This window comes from Schistocerca americana, chromosome 10 (genome assembly GCF_021461395.2).
Source record: "Schistocerca americana isolate TAMUIC-IGC-003095 chromosome 10, iqSchAmer2.1, whole genome shotgun sequence".
Classification (NCBI taxonomy): domain Eukaryota; kingdom Metazoa; phylum Arthropoda; class Insecta; order Orthoptera; family Acrididae; genus Schistocerca; species Schistocerca americana.
Genome location: NC_060128.1, coordinates 124,643,333 through 124,661,771, shown reverse-complemented (window position 1 = coordinate 124,661,771; position 18,439 = coordinate 124,643,333).

Here is an 18,439-nt window from a genome sequence, read left to right as displayed (position 1 = left end):
ATAAGTCTTCCCGCTACGACGAGCGGCCGTTCTTACCAGCCACCAGCTGACAGGCGCAAAGTTCCTTTTCTCGCCCAGACACGCGTGCGGGATACTCGGAAATTTTACTTAAATTTCTCATTCTTTCTACTAATTGTATGCCGTGCTCCATATACAATTATCTCGTCCTACAGGGTTTACAAGCACACTAGTGGAAAATATGCGTCACCGCAGGAGACATCTCGCTAATATCTTGAAATACCGCCTCTAAACCTGATAACCTAATCTACGTAGCTACTCTGCAACTGACACTTAAGTTCCTGACAGACGGTTCATCGAATCACTTTCACTCTATTTATACGCCGGCCAATGTGGCCGAGCGGTTCTAGGCGCTTCAGTCTGGAACCGCGCGACTGCTACTGTCGCAGGTGCATGGATGTGTGTGATGTCCTTAGGTTAGTTAGGTTTAAGTAGTTCTAAGTTCTAGGGGACTGATGGCCTCAGAGCCATTTGAACCATTTTTCAATTTGTCAAAAAATGGTTCAAATGGCTCTGAGCACTATGGGACTTAACTTCTAAGGTCATCAGTCCCCTAGAACTTAGAACTACTTAAACCTAACTAACCTAAGAACATCACACACATCCATGCCCGAGGCAGGATTCGAACCTGCGACCGTAGCGGTCACGCGGTTCCAGACTGTAGCGCCTTTAACCACTTGGCCACACCGGCCGGCTTTCAATTTGTCGTCAGTTCCATTCCCGAATAGCGCGCAGGGCAAAACGAACTCTCGTTTTATTACATTGATCATTTCTCAACATGTATGTGGGTGGCAACAAAATATTTTCGCATAATGACCACAACTCGGCGTGGAGGAGTGCCCACAAGTTTGTCCAGTTGTTTTCATGACTAAGTTGAGCTCGCTGCGTTGCTCGCGTCGACTGCATGGCCTCCACAAATTCTATTTGTTTTCCATTAACCGAATTTTTATGTTCACAAATTGCAACATCTTCTAAACTTCTCACGGAAATTAAGACTGTATAAGCATGGTCTTTTCCGACTGTACTTCCGACCAGAAAGCGATTCTGGTACCTGGAGTCGGAGGTCTTTGTTAATACTGACTTTTTCGTCCTTGTGGTGGAAATTCCATTACAAGTTTCATCCCCTTACACACGTTTCTTTAGAAGACAAATACCAATTTCCGTACATTTAACTTTAAAATGTTTTAATACAACGAAATATTTTCATAAAAATTTTCATCTCCTATTTCACCTCTTTAGAGGCTGAAATCAGAAAAAAAACACTGAAACATGCATTTTTTTATTTCCAATCGAGAAGCCCGATACAAATTTCCACAGTTATAGTGTCAAAATTGCTTTCGTAATGAAATATTTTCATAAAGCATTTCATCCTGTATTTCATTTCCTCAAAGTTTGAATTTCCGAAAGCGATGAAACCCTTTTTTCCTAACCGAGAGTACGTTCATTTTAACATATCCTAGAAACTAACACGTTCCACATCATTTCGACAAAAGAAAAGTTCAAATGCTCTGTGCAGCATGTAAATAATTAAGAAAGGTAATCCCGATGTTACAATTGTTCATGAAAGGAAGACTAAACAAAATCAAGATACGTTCATAGGATTTGTCGACCTATGAAAACCGTTCGCCATTCTAAATGATGCGAGATGTTCGAAATTCTAAGAAAAATGGGTGTTAGGTAAAGAGAAAGACAGATAATATACAATAATATCTCAAAGAAGCAGCAGGAAACAGTAAATAATGGAAGAGCAACAACGAAGTGCTCGATTTACAAAGAGGGATGTAGTCTTTCACCCCTATTGTTCAATTTGCATATCGAAGAGGCAATGATGAAAACAATAGAAGATTGGATTTAAGGTCTCGTCGACATCGAAATCATTAGAGACGGGGCGCAATCCCGTATGGTGTCAAGGATGGGGAAGAAAATCGGCCGTGCTCTTACAAAAGAACTATCCCGGCATTTGCCTAGAGCGATTTACAGAAGTGACAGAAAACCTAAATCCGGATGGTCGGACATGGGTCTGAACAGCCGTCCACCCGAATGGGACATAAAAGATAGGTTCAACAGTGGCATTAAAATTTGGGGTGAAACAATATCAATGATAAGATTCGCCGATGCCACTGCTGTACCCAGTGAAAGTGAAGAAGGGTTACAGGATGTCTTGAACCGAATGAACAGTCCACCGAGTATAGAATACTAGCTGCTGTGCATGGCGTTGGCTGAGATGTTTAATATCTGCCACACAAAAGTGACTCGCTCTGTGCCTCGTTGATATTCACAGCGAATACAAGCCGCATGGGAATCTGCAGGGGCTTTAAATTTTACGATAAGCATCTCGTTGTGGTTTTGAAGAATTGTCTCAGCTTGTTTTTCACTGTTTCAAGTAAAGCTCTATTTGAGCGCGAGTCGAATTATTCGAACAGTTTACATCGAACAGTTTGCAGTCTTGTTCGTGTCAATTTCTGGAGCTTTCGCTCGTCCCGCGATCTGGTGACGTCTTGTGGTACTGTCTGCAAGATGAGTTTTTTCCGCTGTAATTTATCCTCGCGATAAAAATTACAGTCAATTTACTACGATATATTTCATTTGTTAGGCATTCCATTTTCCAATAATTTTCTTCACTGTTTCATCTGAATGTAGAAATTTGAAGTAAATCGGCCAAGAACTTTGGAGTAAATCGCTCCAATACTTTTCGAGATGTTTGGTAACAAGATTTCTCCTATCTATTGCCTACGTCCGCCCAAACGTTTGTTAGGGGATCGTGTAGAAATCTGAAGTAAACCAGCAAAGGAATGTTAGATACTTTTGGTAACAATGTTTCCCCTTTATACATTCCACACATAAATGCTTCAATATTTGATTACGAAATCACACACACATACACACACACACACACACACACACACACACACAGACACACACATATGCAGTGTATGTGCAGTATGTATATAACCGTACTCGAAATATATTTTGGAGGCAGCTTCCACATATACCACTGAATGCACTAGCAAAATTATATCACTATATGACACATAGTTCAAGAGAGATGACGTCACAAACATCGAGATGCGCGGAAAACTAGCTTTTCTTAAAACGGAGTGCTAATTACGCTTTCCTCAATCAGTGTTTGAATATTTGTATGCAAAGAGGTTCGATTCTTTAAGGTATAAAGCGAGGGGAGGGGGGATTGCGGAGGTCTACAGGTGGTATTCTACTACAGCGTAATGAATTTTTAAAGAAATGCGTATATGGATTTCGAGTAAACCGAAGGAAGATGAAAGTAATACAGAGTAGCAGAAATGAGAATATCAAGAAATGTAACAAAGTGGACGAAGTTGAGAAATTCCACTACCTTGCAAACAAAATGACGTATGACGGACGATGCGAGGAAGACAAAAAACATATTAGTACAGGCAAAGACGGCATTCTTGACCAAAAAAAGTTTGCTAGTATGAAAAATCAGTCTTAATTTCGGGAAAAAATTTCTTAGGTTTGACGTCTGGAGCACAGCTCTATATGATAGTGAATCACGAACAGTGGGAAAAGCGGAACAGAAGAGAAACGAAATATTAGAGATATGGGTCTACAGAAGTATGTGGAAATTGTGGTGGACTGTTAAGAAGAGGAATGAGGAGGTTTTCCGCAGATTTTTGGAAGAGAGGAATGTGTGGAAAACATTGTCAGGAGGAAGAGCAGGATAATAGGACATGAGGGAATAGCTTCTATGGTACTAGAAGTAAAAACTGCAGAGGACGACAGAGATTGGAATACATCCAGCAAGTAATTGAGGACGTTGGGTGCACTCTTGTGAGAAGAGGTTGGCACAGGTGAGGAATTAGTGGCGGGCTGCATTAGACTATACTGATACCTACCCTCTGTCAACCCACACCCCCCACCTTCAATAATACAGTGACTCCCAGTCCGAGTACAATAGTGTTTCGCAGGAAGAAGTCGCGGTAACGCTGTCTGGTCCCCTCTGCACTGGGACGGCGGCTGGCTTGCGCGTCCGCCGCTTTACATTTTGCGGCGACCGCGGCTCGCCAAAGCGCCGGCTCGTCTAGGCCAGCGCATGCAGTCCGCTCAGGGCATGGGCGGGGAGATTCCGCGCACGGACGCGGCGTCCGGGTCGAGGGACGATGAATACCAACGACGCCTGCCGGCGGCGCGGCTCGGCTCGCCGCCTCCCGTCTGCATCGCCAAGGATAGCGCCGGCCGCGCGGCTATCCGCCGGGGGATCCTGCCGCTCGTAAAGTTTTGGAAAATTGTTCCCGGTCCGCCTTACACCGGTTCCAGTCGCTCCTCGCTCCGGCATCACCTCGAGCAAGTGAATGCAGACCCCGTCGCCGCACCGTGTCCCAGTCACGAAGCAGACGACCCGCATATTACATCGACCTCCACGTGGTTACTCGGCAGTACACGTTCAAGAGTTCGGCAGAGGGTGCGTGGTGGAAGCACTGACTCATAACGAATCTTTCACTCTGCAGTGGGGCGTGCACACATGTAAATGTTCTCGGCAGATTAAAACTGTCTGCTGTATGGGAGTTGACTCGGGCACCTTTGCATTTCGCAGGCTATTGTACAGCCGGCTGAGCTACCAGAGCAGTCTGTGATGGATGATTTGATTTAAAATTGTTTGACAGCCTCCAGTCCCAGCGCTACAGTTCTGTCTATACATACTGGGTGGTTATAATGAAAGAGGAACTATTCACAATGGTCCAGTGTGATGGGCAGCAATTATCGTATGCAAGGAAACTCGGTAGATATTCTTATGCGTTAATGTGGAACCGATTTACGCTGGAAAAAATCAGATCCAGTTTTGGACAACCAGGTGCAGATCTGGCTGTGTGAATGCAAGAAGGACACATAGAAATCTTTCCACATCTAATACATCAGGAGTGGGACATTGGCAGAATAGGCAAACAAGTGAGAAAGGATTAATATTCATTTCATTCTTAACCAACGGTTACACAGTTTGTCCAATATGAGCACCGGAGGCGTTGATGAGATGCTATACAACGTGAGATTGGCACCTGGTGGCCAAAATTGGAACTAAATTTTTTCCAGCCTAAATCCGTATTAACTCATTGGTGTATCTACAAAGTCTCACTGCTGTAAGGTAATTACAGCCCACACGGAACTTCGCTGAGTAGCTACACTTTAATTAGAACCACTCAGTATGTTCGTTCTATAATTCAACTAGGCGAACCACCACCATCAGGACACTAAGAAAAAATCTCCTGGGGAAAGTAATTTACAAGAGTAAAAATCGTAACGATCGTATGGTGCAAAATTAAAGGGAATGATGCTTCCACTTTTCGAAAAATCTACAAAAGTTTCAGTGTCGTCATGAATCTACATGCTGAATTTTCATCATTCGTTTAAGACATAATAACCTGATGGCAGCTCGTGCACGTGAATTTTATTAACACACGATAGCGAAAAAATATTTTTTAGGTAATACTTTAGTGACTAGGTTTTTAGGCTCTGGAACATCTCATTTTTTCTGGCACGTATAGTTCTGTCACAGTGAGCGTTTGTTATATACTAGAAAGTCAGAAAATACGCGTATCATCGGAGTGAAAAGTAATTTAATTTGTGGATACTGCCTCCAAAACATATTTCGAGTGCATTTAGGAATAAATAAGTAATAAACTACAACGCCATGCCTATTGCTGAAATTTTAATGCATGAACAGCGAAAACGTAGTAAGCGAAACACTTTTTTCCATTAATTGTAGTGTGGCGTGTAGCACCGAGAAAAAGTTTCATAGAAATTTGAAATAATAAAAGTTTGGCTGGAAGTCACTAAGTATCTTTTTCAAATACTGGATTAATTTAGTCTGGGTAGCTGATGCGCTGCGACTTGCGGTGCTTCAAGGCGTATACACAGCATTAACGTTTGTCTCATTGTTTTAAACGTTTAACGTCTGATTATGCCTCTTAATGAGTACATTATGATGGCATTTCAAATTTTTAAATTCAGTCAATAATTACATGAAATTCTGAAAAGGATGCTTTTTTGCTCATGAATGTCGTTAGATCGATAACTTGTAACTGTGGTTGGGATATTACAGTAAAGTAGTTTCAGAAAAGAGCACATACCCCAGTCTGATGGACTAGGTAACCTTTACAACTGACTTGGGTACTAAATAACTGTACACGGGGGCTTCTGAGGGGTACAGACAGTGCGCCGGCCGGAGTGGCCGAGCGGTTCTAGGCGCCACAGTCTGGAACCGCGCGATCGCTATGGTCACAGGTTCGAACCCTGCCTCGGGCGTGGATGTGTGCGCTGTCCTTAGGTTACTTAGGTTTAAGTAGTTCTAAGTCCTAGGGGACTGATGACCACAGCAGTTGAGTCCCATAGTGCTCAGAGCCATTTGAACCATTTTTGAGCAGACAGTACACTGCTCGGCGAAAGGGTTCATTCAGAGCCACTGCTATAGGAGGTCTTATTCCTTGTCTGTGAGGACGGTGTGGGGGACGGGGATTGGGAGGGGAGGTTAGAATGTGGGTGGGGGGGGGGCAGCGTTTCCTCCCATCTGGCGACCTAGGTCAGTAACACCGCGCGCTCGTTGTATGCACCCGGCATGCGTCACACGCTCGCCTTGCCTCGCGTAACCGCCAGCACGCACGCTGGGAATTCCTGTCGTAGGATGTCGCTATCGGTCTTATGCCAGGGTACAGTATGTAAAAAAGGTTCTCGCATGCGTTACGCGTGTTTATTTTTAACAGGGCGTTGACATCGACAGATATGCGAGTAGAAGTTCCTTCAGCCGAGCTCCAGAGATGTGCGTCGGAATCCTTACTGTTCGTGTTGTACGTTAATAACACCGCAGACAATATTGATACTAACCTCAGGCTTGCTCAGACAAAAATTCCGCCGAACGTTGCCTGAATTTTTTTTCAGCATTAATGTATAGGTTACCCATTAGAACTCATTGCGAGAAAGAAAGAAAGTGTTGTGTTATGCTGTGCTACGAAAATATGTGGTTTCATCTTCGTTCTCGCAATCAGTTTTTAATTACTACAGTGGAGCATTTAAACCATTAGAAAAAATTGTTTCTTCGCTAATATGTATTCTTTCTCCTTATCAATAATTTGCTTTTTTTTGTTTCCTTCCTCGCAGTCGGATTTACAGGAAACAGGAAAGCTGTATTTGTCGGTTACTGACTTACGATCGGAATACTGCTATGGAATGTGAACCATACAAAACTTGGGAATCCTGTCCGCTCGTAAATCAAACTATGCGAAATGCTGTCACTGAACATGCTGTCCTTACAGGTCCACCAGCTGGAGAGGACTCTCTTGTACCCCTTCTACCAATGATCCCAAGCGATTTGCACGTTCATTTTAAGCAACTTAAATTTAAAATCAAGGTTTCGTTGAAATAACAATAAATAAGGCTCAAGATCAGGGGGGGAGGGGGGAGGGAAAGAAAGGGATAGAAAGGGGGCAAGGAGGAGATGGACGGGGGAAGCAGGAGATGGATAGAGAGGGGAAGGAGGTGATGGATAGAGAGGGGGGAGGAGGTGATCCACAGACTGAGGAGGGGAGAAGGAGATGGAGACAGGGTGGCGAGGGGGGGGGGGGGGGAGGAGTTAGAAATGTTAGAATGTACATCCAATTCCCATCATATTTAGCAACTGCGAAGCACTGCTGGATTCGCTAGTCTATAACAAAGTGCTATCTGAGAAAGGTTACACAGATATTGATTGCAGTTTGGATACTGATAATGAAACGGAACGATAACACAGGCTCAGCTGTAGGTAGAGTGGGTGGCAGACTTCGGATTATTGAGAGAATATCAAGCAAATGCAGTCTACAAAGGAGATTGCTTACCGAACACTGGCGCGATCTGCGCTACAGTACTGCTCATGTTGAGTAGAACCCTTATCAAACAGCACTAGCAGAGCGTGTTGAACGTAAACAGAGAAGGGCAGCACGAATGGTCGCAGGTTTGTTCGACTCATGAGAGAGTGTCACGGAGATGCTGGAAAACTGAACTGACAATTCTTGAAGATAGTAGCAAACTTCCCCGTGGAGAGCCTACCTGACGTGCGAAGTTTCAAGAACCGAAATTAAGTGAAAAATGTAGATACATTTTTCAGTCGCCTACGTGCCGCTGCTGTAGGGATCGTAGAGACAAGATTCACAGCGATCTGCGAAGTAAGATGCACATATAGGCGAGGGCTTTCAGTGTCGGGGCACAGATGTACGTCCGCGTCCTACAAAGGAATCACCAATAATAGTGTCACAAGCCCTCACTTCATGAGACACTGCCCAGAGGTTTACAGTTTAATGCACGGCTCTTGCGCTAAGTCTTATGACCAGAAACTTTATCCACCATATCTCCTGTTCTTGCTAAGCATGTGCGAAGTTCCTCCAATCACCAAGAATCGAACCGAATACCTGGAAGTCGAATGCCACCGCACAATCGTGCGTTAGCGACTAGGCTACGGAGGTGGGTGTTCACACTCTCTAATCCTCTTCACAGTTCTCCTTTCCGGCTCGGATAGACCACGTCACTAGGTTGTAATTTACAAGACAATTTTTCAGGTTCTAGTCCCATCCTCATATTTAACTTATCATTGTCTGCACTTAAGTGTAACGACGCAATGCACTATTTCTGCTACCGTGAGTCTTCAGATATGCTTTACTTCCCCATATTAAAGTTCCAGTTACTTACAGCTGTTCAAAAATAGGCGTTAATCTTGAGTTTAACACATCACATAAATCAATACTTCAGAAAACATGCAGTCTATGCGCCTTCTCGCTCTCGATTACTTGATACATGACGGTTTGCAGTTTTAAAATATGCGGATTTTGTTGCGGGACATCGTGGAATATTCCCGCTTCGGCCCCTTATACTTTCACCCAGTTCCGACAGGTTTTGCAGTTTTACGTAGCCTTCAAAATTGCGTCTGTGGCGATGGTGCGTTCCAAGCAGAAGATGAGTGGTCACGGCCGCTCGCCTTATTCATTCTATGCGAGTTTCTGCTCTGTATCAAATGTTTCGCCTGACCTTTACAGAGATTACCGCTTACGATCTGTATGTGCATCGAGTTTCGCTGCTGAAGTCAGTTTCAATAAAATCCTCCTGCATGTGCGACTTCGTCGTATTGGTAAAATACTATAACGTTTCGGCAGTTACACGCAGCTCGCCTTCATCAGCGTGACATGTGCCGTATCATTCTGACGAGAACGATCTACAGTAACTGCGGGAACACAACAACAGTCTAGTTTACATCACAAGCAGATTGGAAGGTGCAGCAAAAAAAAAAAAAAAAAAAAAAAAAAAAAAGTAATAATAATAATAATGGCTCTGAGCACTATGGGACTCAACTGGTGAGGTCATTAGTCCCCTACAACTTAGAACTAGTTAAACCTAACTAACCTAAGGACATCACAAACATCCATGCCCGAGGCAGGATTCGAACCTGCGACCGTAGCGGTCTTGCGGTTCCAGACTGCAGCGCCTTTAACCGCACGGCCACTTCGGCCGGCTGCAGCATAGCAGGCGTCGTTTATACCGCCTATGAGACGTACAAGATGAATGTAAAGTCTTTCCCTGATTACAAAAAACATTACTTGTAATGAATTATGCTAGACAGCTATGCGGTTTGTTGTGAGTTGTAGGTTCATTCACGAAGTTTTTATGGACTCGCTTCTAGATGTGCTCTACATTTGACTTCTTTTCTCTCTCTCTCTTGTTATAGATAGCTAATTTAGGAGTGCTGCTGTCAGTAATGTTTTTTGTGTTTTCGTGATACAGATCTGGTTCGCCACACAATTCCTAAACACCTGCGAACAAGAGATGCCAGATGCGGAGAGGGTGGTGTGAAAAATTTAAAGAGACTGGTAATACTGGCAAGAAGCCGTACCTGGAGCTGAGTGCCAAGACTGTTGACATCGTGTGTACAGCATTTTAACCAAGTCCGCGGAAATGGACGTGTCCTGTTTCCAGAAAGACAGACATACCACAGAGAACTGTGGTGAAGATTTTACGCAAACGGCTGCATTTCCATGCATGCAAAATGCACCTCCTGCGAGCTTTGGAGTCAAATGATAGGCGCAGACGTCCAAGAGTTTGCTACAAACATGCTGGAACGAAACGATGCCGAAAGTGACTACCTTAACAGAGTTGGTTTTTCCGATGAAGCGAGTTTTCGCATCTCCCGGAAAGTAAACAGGCCTAATGTCCGCATATCGTAATACAGCAGATTTAGGACAGCTCGAAAGTGAATGTGTGGTGTGGCTTAACGCGCAACATGAATACTGAACCGTCATTTTCACTGAGGCTACCATTACGGCAACAGCTGACTTGGACATTTTGGAACTTAACGTTGCAACTCAGTACAGGAATTTCAACCATGGGAAGTGTTTCAGCAAGACGGAGCACCGTCACACGGGGTTATTCGTTCCTTAGTTCTTTGATGAAACCTTTCCAAACAAAGGATCGGTTGAGACGGTACATCATGACTACCACGATTACCAGGCATGACCTCGTCATGTGCAAACTCTTACGACGCGAATACGAGGTACTGTAGAGGCAGTGACGGAAGATGTGCTGGCGAAAACATGGAAAGAAATTGAGTATCGCCTAGTAGGTCTAATAAAGACAAAAGGAGCACATGTGGAAGTTTAATTTCAAAAAAAGAAGAAGGAGCTTTTGGGTTAAGCTACCAAATGTTCAAACGTGTGTAAATTCCTAAGAGACCCAACTGCTGAGGTCATCCGTCCCTAGCCTTACACACTACTTAAACTAACTTACGCTAACTTATGCTAAGAACAACACTCACACCCACGCCCGAGGGAGGACTCGAACCTCCGACGGGAGGGGCCGCGCAATCAGTGACATGGCGCCTCTAACCGCACGGCTACTCAGCTCGTCCTATAAGCTACCGTTTGCAACAAACCGCATAGCTGTGTCTGGCATAGTTCCTTAGAAATATCTTTTTTATTATCAGGGAAAGACTTTATGATCACCCTGTATAACGATGATTGTCATAAAGGCGGCTGATGATCGTGTAATGTAACACTGAAATCTATATACATTAAAGTGCAAATGTTCGTTTTTTGAAAATCTTAAACCACCAAAAGTTTTTCAAGATTGCTTTGAAATTTGATACCACTTTACATTCGAATGTGGGCGTATTTTTATACACCACTGTAGCGCGATGTATAATATATACTGTGTAAAATGTGTATATAGGAGAAAGGTTATTCCCTCTCTCTGTTCGTATCCTCCCCCCTCTTTGTCCATCTGCTCCTATCCCTCTTCTGTTCGCCACCTCCCCCCCCCCCCCTTCTGTCCATCTTCTGCTACCCATTCTCTAACTCTGTCTCGTCCTGTTCCTCTCTCCCTCCCCTCTCCGTCCATCACTTCCTTCCCCTTTCTCTGTCAATATTCTCTCCCCCCGCCCCCTCACTGTCCATCGCCTCCTCATCCTCTCTCTATCCATGTCTTCCTTTCCGCTTTCTATGTCCATTTCGTCCCATCGTGTGTGTGTGTGTGTGTGTGTGTATAAAATATGTAATAGTGAAATGTTGTTAGCTAACAGGAAAGTTGTATTTATGGCTTGTGACTAGAATACTACTATGGATTTTGAATTTGCGATGACAGTAAACAAGGTTCAAGGTCAGAGAGACGGGAAATCTGATATGGACGGAGGGATGGGACGAAATGGACATGGAAAGTGGAAAGGAGGACATGGATAGAGAGAGGATGAGAAGGCGATGGACAGAGAGGGGGGGAAGGGAGAGAATATTGACAGAGAAAAGGGGAGGAAGTGATGGACGGAGAGAGGGGGAGAGAGGGACTGGACGGGAGAGTGTTAGAGATTGGGGAGGAGAAGATGGACAGAAAGGAGGGGAGGTGACGAACAGAGAGAGGGGTTGGAGCAGATGGACAGATAGAGGGGGGAGGAGGTTAAAGACAGACGGGGAAGATGGTGGAGATAGGCAAAGAGAGAGGTGTAGGATGTAGATAGAGACAGGAGATTACGACGTATATCCAGTTCCCATAAGTATCGGAAACGTGCGATTTCTCTTTGCTTTCTTTCCCATTTTACCAGACTGAGCCACAGGAACACTTAGCTGAGAACATTTAACCGATTAAAAATAAAGTAAGACCAACAAATACAGATGAAGGTGTCGTCCCTACTACGTAAGGAAGTGGATGTTTGTCCCCGTCTTTCCTCAATCCCTCACGATCGTCCGACGGCAATACTATCCAGAACAAGTAACCTAGATTGCAAGTAGTCTCAGTCCCTCCGTTCGCACCCTTGCCGTTCCGTCCTTGCACTTCGTGTTTTCCTGAGATCCACGAAGCCGATACCTATCCTCTTTTATTTTTTCCTAATGTGACCGACGTGTGGAAGAGTACCCAACTGCAGCCGGAGGCGGAGCGGGCACGGCGTGTCTATCTCGCGGCCTGCCTTATCGTCTCCACTGAGTGCCGGGCCGGAATGCCTGCGGCGGACGGGGCGGCTGTGCGACCTGTAGCACACGGGACCCGGTCGCTGCTGCTCGCAGAGCAAGGGTGGGTGCAGTTAGATGGCTGGGCAAAGTGCTTAGCACCCCCCTAAGAGGGCAGGTGGTGTACGACTGGCACCAGACGGTCCATCGCTGACGTAAGGTGGTTGGACAAAGATATGGAAACACCAAAAACACGATACGGTGTAGGAAAACTGTAGGTATTCAAAACAGCTTCCTGTCGTCTCGGTATGGGTAAATACAATTCCAGAATGGTTATCATGGGAATCTTATAGCATTCTAACTGAGAAATAGTGGCTAGTTCAGATAACAGAGATGGAGGTGGGTAGACACAACGCACCCTTCTCTCCAAAGTAGACCACAAAGCCTTGCCGTTTGGTGACAGTGGTCACCCTGGTCACCACGGTAGGTGCGACTATTCATTCTGTCGCTCACAAAACCAGTCGTGGTCGATGGGCGCTGTGTGAACAGCGGCCCTCTCGTCTCGGAACGCAGCATCACCATTGGGGAACAAGTATTGTACCATTTGACGCACCAGATCAGCCAAAAAGGTCACATAATGCTTGTCACAATGCGATGTTGGTTCAAATGGCTCTGAGCACTGTGGGACTTAACATCTGAGGTCATCAGTCCCCTAGAACTTATAACTACTTAAACCTAACTAACCTAAGGACATCACACACATCCATGCCCGAGGCAGGATTCGAGCCTGCGACCGTAGAGGTCGCGTGGTTCCAGACTGTAGCGGCTAGAACCGCTCAGCCACAGTGGCCGGCAATGTGATGTTGCAGAGAACCTATGTGGCCCATAGAATACCACTATATGGCTTCCCATATCATCACCGAATCCCTGCCATGTTCATTCACGGAACGCCAGGAGTCAGCCAAATGACTATTGCTCCATAGTCTGGGCCTTATGGCTTCGGCATCACGTTTTTCAGTTACGGACATTTGCGTCCCTGAGGTGTGGTTCTGGATTCCCCCTCGCTCTTAAATTCCCGGTTTATGGACCTCTCTTCGTGTCGTTGCGATCCTGACAGGATCAGGGAGTGCGACATTCATGTCTGCTTTTGCAATAAACTGAATAGACTCCGGTAGTCTGCAGCTTAGCTCAAACTAGTCATCTCAGTCACTGTACCACGTCGCTGCGTGCTTTCTGGCAAGTAGGGAAAAGCTGACATTCCAGTCGTGTGCACACTGTCGCCATTAAAAAACAACAGCTGAGTGTACCAATCGCATCGCCGTCGAAAGATATTACGAGAAAAGATGGTTCAAATGGCTCTGAGCACTATGGGACTTAACTACTGAGGTCATCAGTCCCCTAGAACTTAGAACTACTTAAACCTAAGGACATCACACACATCCATGCCCGAGGCAGGATTCGAACCTGCGACCGTAGCGGTCGCGCAGTTCCAGACTGTAGCGCCTAGAATCGCTCGGCCACTCCGGCCGGCTATTAACAGAAAAGAAGCAATTTTTTTATTTAAGTAATTTTTATTTTTTTAATTAATTTATTTTTTCTTTCTTTTCCTTCTAACTTTTCCCACTTCCCGAGGGGCTAGATATTGTTATATATCGGTTTTGGCAGTGTCAATGACATCTGGTGACCCGATGCTCCTCATGATGCCACCACTGTCCCCAAGAGGAAAGCTGTGTGCCTCATCTACCTGTGTCTAGCGTAGGTCTCGTGTCAAAGTGTGACGATAGTGTATAACCGTTTTTGTGTTTGTATAGTGTGTAACTAAAGCGAGACGTGTGTACAAGCCTGGTGTTTACTTAGACGTAAGTCATAAACCGCCTAAGAACCACATCTAGGCTACTCGGCTTACCACCGCTCGTCCTTAAAGCCGCTAAGCAGATTCGATACTGGGCAGGCTAGCCTCCCAGTGTTCTGGAAGCGGGCACCTTAGTAGTCACGGCTATCCAGACGTACTAAGTTCCACATATATTAACTAAGGTAAATGTTTCTACCCAAATGTGAAACGTAATCTTTTAATAAAAACGATCTCTTCATTCTAATTACTGTCTGTAAGGAAATGCAAGTATTCGCAATATGAGATGCAGTCAAATGATATCCGGACACTCGCCACACCGGGACCATCGAATGGTTTCATTGAAAAGTAATCACCACATGCGAGAAGACATTTATCTCACTGGGAGACGAGACGATCTATTCCCGCTCCGTTGAACACGGTCGGCCGCTGATGCATGGAAAACCGCACCCTTCTTGCACTTGCTCGTCCGACTGCAACCGACGTCCAAGCATGTCGTCCTCCTGCTCCCCAAATGTGCGAAAATCACAGGGGATTTACGGATAGTATTTGACTGAAGTGGGCTTGCACAGACGTGAAACACGGACGATCAGAAACAGTCAAAAAGAGAACTGAGACTTTTCTAATGATGTGCTACAGGAAAATGCTAAAAAATATTGAATCTGATTAGGGAAAAGAAATCAATGGCATTAATTTAGAAAAAAGAAAGGATCGATTGTGTGAGCGAGGAAAGTGTGGAGGGTAAAAATTGTGGAGGTGACCAAGGCTTATGTACAGCAAGCAGCCTTAGGTTGTAGCGGTTATGCAGAGATCAGTAGGCCTGTACAGTATATACTGGCGTGGAGAGCTGCATCAAGACTGTCATCGGACTGAAGGCCACAATAACTGCCACTGAGCCACGTGTTCCGATTTCACCGGCTGGCGCTCCTCATTCTCTCTAAAGCAGATATGCGATACGCGGTACGTGGTGACAACTGTCCGTGTCCGCTGTGTCGCAGCCTCGCGTGGGTGGAGACAGAAGCGGCGGCCAGAGATCGAAGTGGGGCCTTGAGCAGAGCGGGCGGGCGGAAGGTGACCTTGGTAGGCCGCGTCACTTCCCGTCTGCCGAGGCAGCCGCAGCCGCAGCGGCCAGCTGCGCCGCGCGCGCTGCGGGTCCCGGCTCCAGAGAAGGGCTACGCCGTTTCTGACCCTCCGGACTACTGGCCACCAGTGTCAGGAGGGGTAGCAAGTAACGAAATTTTACTTATTGCTCGTATCCAGTAGTGTGAGAAGAATACACGACCACCGCAAATAGGCTCCTACCAGAGCATTAAAAGTGCGAGTATCTTCCCGTTTATTTTAAAATACTCTTGACTGAAAACTGGGTAGCAGCTACCCCATTCTACTTCCCTCAGCACCTCCAAGAATTTTCTCAAATATTTTGGCATGCGAGCATGTTGTTGCTGTTGTTGTGGTCTTCAGTCCCGAAACTGGCCTGATGCAGCTCTCCATGCGAACATATTTGCGCTTTTCTTAACAAGCGACTCACCCCAAAACCACCCCTAACCGTAACTCGCTCGCATCTCCTACTTTATCGCTGTAAGTCTCTCACAACCATCCACTCCCAGTTGCCCTATCCCACTCATCCAGCACAACTCAATATAATTATCTCTTTGTGTCTCTCTAACTGTCACTGTGTCCTGTCTCAAAGCCACAATCCTCTTCCCTCTGTCCTACTACTACTGTCTCTTGTTACTGTTACTGTCTCCATCTTGCTCTGTCTTAATGCTACTGTCTCCTTCATTCCTTCCCACTGCTGCTGTCTCCTCTCGCTGTTACTATCGCTCCCTTCCTCTTTGCCATTGTAAAATGCTCTGTGTCTCATTATCACTGGTTCTTATCCACTTTCTCTTTCCCCTGCCCCCCCCCCTCCTACCGATGTCTTTGTCACTCTTTTCCTAGCACTGTTCTATCACTCTTAGCTATATCTGACTGGCACCGCGTCCCTGTCTTTCCCTCACACTGCCCTTCTCTCCTTCGCTCTCTCTATAACACAACCACTGTCTTCTATCTTCCAGTATTTGTACTTCTCCAGCTCTTTGCCATAGCCACAATCTTCAAGATAAAGGAATGAGTAGATGTTTGCATGCCAAATTTTTGTGAAAATCTTTGAAGGTGCTGAGGATGGTTGAATGAGACAGCTGGTTTTTTTTAAATACACAGGAACAGTTTTCGCATTCCTTGTGCTCCGATAGAAGCAGAAGTAGGAAATATCAGTGACAAGGAAGTTTGAGTGAAGTCTGGAGGGTAAGATATCGCCACTCTAGGGAGGGGGGGGGGAGGTGCGGAGGGGGGGGGGTGACCATGGTTGGGGCACAAGAAAAAGGAGTGTAGATTTGTAACTGTAAAGTCTCTGTACTTTTCTGCAGTTTTTGCTATTTCTTGCAATTAGGCAGCTCTGCTGAGTTTTATCTCTGTTGTCATTTCATTTCAGAAATTATATAGTATTTCCTATTGGAAAAAATGAAGAAACAACGAACTATTTGAAACTTCGTGCAGACTAGCACTCTGTGACGGGTCGGGACTCGAATCCGAAATCCGGAATTTTGCTTTTCGCGAGCAATGCTCTTACCTACTGCACTACTCAGGAACGATTCAGCCGGCCGAAGTGGCCGTGCGGTTCAAGGCGCTGCAGTCTGGAACCGCAAGACCGCTACGGTCGCAGGTTCGAATCCTGCCTCGGGCACGGTTGTTTGTGATGTCCTTAGGTTAGTTAGGTTTAGTTAGTTCTAAGTTCTAGGGGACTAATGACCTCAGAAGTTGAATCCCATAGTGCTCAGAGCCATTTTTAGGAACGATTCACGACCTGCCATTACAGCTTCAAAAAAGCCGGGACCTCTCTCATAGTGGCTTGTTGGCTTAGTGGCAAAGTGCTAGACCATGGATTCAAAATCAGAGATATGGTTCCAGGTCAGTCTTTACAGAATCACACTCCCATGTATAAAACAGCTTCAAACGTCAGATTGATTTACAAATGAAGTAATGTATTAGATCTGAAGGGCTGTCAGAGAAAAGAAGTTTCGAAGATGTTTACAGTTATCTTTAAAGTTTCTAAGTGCTCCCATTACCAAAAATTGGATGATGGCTCAAATGGCTCTGAGCACCATGGGACTTAACATCTGAGGTCATCAGTCCCCTAGAATTTAGAACTACTTAAACCTAGCTCACCTAAGGACATCGCACACATCCATGCCCGAAGCAGGATTCGAACCTGCGACCGGACTGAAGCGTCTAGAACCGCTCGTACTTGGTGACCACTTCAGCCGTTTACGAATATAGATGCGGCTCTCTTCGACTCAGTTGTGTACGTTTTCGGCTCCCAAAGCAAGGTTAGCTTCCAGCCATGTGGTATGCGACCTTGTGACAGGGGGATGACAGTGGAGCAGTTGTAGAGTTGGCAGAGGACGAGACGGTTAAGGCTGGCCACGATCGCGTCAAGTGCAGAGCGCCGGAGCGTGCGTGTGGTGTGTGCGTGGGGGCCCGGCATTGCGTAACGGGTGCGTGGCGGGGCCGCGGCGCTGACAGCCGGCGCTCTGAGGCCACACAGCGCGCCGCAGACTTTGTAGCGGTCGGGAACCTGTTCCCAGCCGCCGCCGCCGCCGCAGCCGCTGCCAACTGCGTCGCGCCTCTGCGTCACACCCCAAACAGCTGTACCGTGCTGCCGGCGCCGAGCAAATGAATCATGATGACGCTAGTGTATAACGATGAGGGTGATGATGATGATCATGATGATGACGATGTTGGTGACGATGACGGTGATGATGGAGATGACGACCACTGGCTGGTCGGTGTGTTCGAGCGGTTCTAGGCACTTCAGTCTGGAACCGCGCGACCGCTACGGCCGCAGGTTCGAATCCTGCCTCGGGCATGGATGTGTGTCATGTCCTTCAGTTAGGTTTAAGTAGTTCTAAGTTCTAGGGGACTGATGACCTCAGATGTTAAGTCCCATGGTGCTCAGAGCCATTCATTTTAAATCATCTGTTTATAAATACAGGGTGATTCAAAAAGAATACCACAACTTTAAAAACGTGTATTTAATGAAAGAAGCATAATATAACCTTCTGTTATACATCATTACAAAGAGTATTTAAAAAGGTTTTTTTTTCACTCAAAAACA